Source organism: Medicago sativa, chromosome 3 (genome assembly GCF_051527215.1).
Source record: "Medicago sativa cultivar Bolivia chromosome 3, Bolivia_mono, whole genome shotgun sequence".
In the NCBI taxonomy this organism is placed as follows: Eukaryota; Viridiplantae; Streptophyta; class Magnoliopsida; order Fabales; family Fabaceae; genus Medicago; species Medicago sativa.
Genome location: NC_140751.1, coordinates 94,101,061 through 94,103,924, shown reverse-complemented (window position 1 = coordinate 94,103,924; position 2,864 = coordinate 94,101,061). Strand labels below are relative to the sequence as shown.

Below are 2,864 nucleotides of genomic sequence, written 5' to 3'. Positions count from 1 at the left end.
TCTCATCTCTCTCCTATTTTCTTAATCAAATCTTTACTTTTTTATTTGATTTCTTATAATCAAACCAAATCTACTGCCTAGTGGCAAAACAAAATAAACTTTTATACATCCTACTTTTATAACGAAATTGAATAATTGAAGTTAAAAACAGTCCTCGTGGGAACGATATTTTTACTACTTCGATAGTTATTGGTGCACTTGCCAATCTTCTATCAAGTTTTTGGCGCCGTTGCCGGGGACTGTTGAATTATTTCAACAAGGCAATTACGTTATAATTTAGGGTTTTTGCAATTTAATTTTTCTGTTTTTAATTTTTATTTTTCTGTTTTCATATTCACTTGATTACTTTGCGTTGTGCAGTGCTACTAATGTATTTTGCTGTTTATGCGAGGTAAACAGAGCTCGGACGACTTAGAGTACGATCTGGAAATTGAAAGAACTGCTAGAGCACTTTGGAAAGCTGTCCGATCGCAAAGGTTAGCTCAATCCGTTCCACCGGGTGTTCGAGAACAAATACTGGAGCCACTCTCAACTGAATCTGCAACTATGGAAGGAGAAGGAGTTGTACCACCGAGACCTAAGCTAGGAGACTACGGGTTAGCCACTCATCGCGGTCAACTGACCCACACTTTTCAACCAGCTAACCCTGTAGCTTTCGACATCAAGACAACTGTCCTCAACGGTTTGAGGGACAAGCAATTCGATGGGACTGAAGCTATGAGTCCTCATGAACACTTGAGCCGTTTTGCTGAAACCTGCGAGTTTTGTGTGCAACCAGCCACCGTGACTGAAGCACAAAAGAAGCTAAGGCTATTTCCTTTCACCTTGACGGGAAGAGCAAAAGATTGGTTGCTAACAATTCCAAACGGGACTGTCCAAACATGGGAAGAGTTAGAGCTGAAGTTCTTGGAGAAATACTTCCCTATGTCTAAGTATTGGGACAAGAAGATGGAGATCTCTAACTTCAAGCAAGGAGAAGGTGAATCATTGTATGATGCTTGGGAGCGATTCAATTTGCTTATCAAGAGATGCCCTAATCATGAATTCACCGAGAAGCAATACCTCCAAATCTTCACTGAGGGGGTAACACCAAACACTCGAATGTTCTTAGATGCTTCCGCGGGAGGTAGTCTCAAGAGCAAAACTGATCATGAAGTCCAAGCTTTGATAGAAAACATGGCTGGAAATGAGTATCGTGCTGAAGCTAAGAAGAAAGAAAGAGGAGTGTTTGGGGTGAGTGAACAAACTGCTATCCTTGCGAACCAAGCAGCTATGAACAAACAAATCGAAGCTCTAACTAAGGAGTTTCAAGGCTTCACTTTGGCCCATAAACAACAACAAGTAGCTGCAATCAAGTGTGACTTATGTGGTGAAGAACATCCCAACGGTGAATGTGTTCCAGAAGGGTCAAATGAAGAAGCTAACTTCATGGGAGGTTATCAAAGGCAGAATCAATACTACAATTCAGGCATCAACAAGCATCCCAATCTAAGCTACTCAAATAACAATGCTTTGAACTCTCAGATGCTCACTCCTCCTCAACAACAACAAAGGAAGCCATCAGCTCTTGAGGAAACTATGATGAACTTCATGAAGATGACTCAAGGCAACTTTGAAGAGATGAAGAAGAGTCAAGAAGCTGAAAGAAAGAACAATGAAGCTTCTAGGAAGCTGCTTGAAACTCAATTGGGGCAATTAGCTAAGCAATTGGCTGAACAAAGTAAAGGCGGATTCTCAGGTAACACTAAAGATAACCCTAAGAATGAGTCTTGTAATGCTATTGAATTGAGGAGCAAAAAGGTTTTGACACCTTTAGTTCCAAAAGCTCCAAAGAAGGTTGATGATGTAGTTGAGGTAGAGGAGGATGATGTAGTTGAAAAAAATGATGAGGGTGGAGTTGAAAAAGAAAATGATCATGGAGTAGTTGAAAACGAAAGGAAGAAAAAAATAGAGGGAGAAAAAAGTGAGAAGTTAATTGATGAAGATTCAATCTTGAGGAAGTCGAAGAGTCAAATTTTGAAAGATGGAGACAAACCACAGGTTATTCCATCATATATGAAGCTTCCATACCCTCACCTTTCAAAGAAGAAAGAAAAGGATGAAGGCCAATTCAAGAAGTTCATGCAACTTTTCTCACAACTTCAGGTGAATATTCCTTTCGGCGAAGCTCTTGATCAAATGCCGTTATATGCTAAGTTCATGAAAGACTTGTTGACTAAACGAAGGAAGCCTAAGGATGATGAGAACATAGCACTTTCTGAAAATTGTAGTGCTATTCTTCAAAAGAAGCTGCCACCTAAGTTGAAGGATCCTGGTGCTTTCACTATCCCTTGTTCCATTGGACCGGTAGACATTGGAAGAGCTTTATGTGACTTGGGAGCAAGTATAAATCTGATGCCTCTTTCAATGATGAAGAAGCTTAAGTGTGGGGAACCAAAACCAACAAGAATGACCATTACTTTAGCTGATCGGTCAATCTCTTATCCTTTCGGTATACTTGAAGATGTGCTAGTCAAGGTTAATGACTTGGTATTTCCAGCAGATTTTGTGATCTTAGATATGGCTGAAGATGAGGATATGCCACTCATCCTAGGAAGACCTTTCCTTGCAACTGGTCGTGCTTTGATTGATGTTGAACGTGGAGAGCTAATGTTGAGGTTTCATAAGGAGCAGGTAGTCTTCAATATCTTTGAGGCAATGAAGCACCAAGATGAGAATCCCAAGTGCTACCGGATTGACGTTGTGGAAGAAACAGTCGAAGATAAAACCCTTGAATCTCAACCTATTCAATCTAAGGAGGTGGAAAGTGTGGAATCTATAGATAGACAAGAAGTGATTGAAGATGTTGGAATGATAGAGGGTGT

General features: G+C 40.3%; 1 non-coding gene across 1 annotated transcript; it reads right to left on the bottom strand.

Annotated features, from left to right (window-relative positions):
- Nucleotides 1-939: 939 nt before the first annotated feature.
- LOC146942171 (small nucleolar RNA R71) lies at nt 940-1,046 on the bottom strand. Its single transcript, XR_015033784.1, has one exon. It is a non-coding gene; the product is annotated as a small nucleolar RNA R71 (small nucleolar RNA).
- Between the last annotated feature and the right edge of the window lie 1,818 nt (nt 1,047-2,864).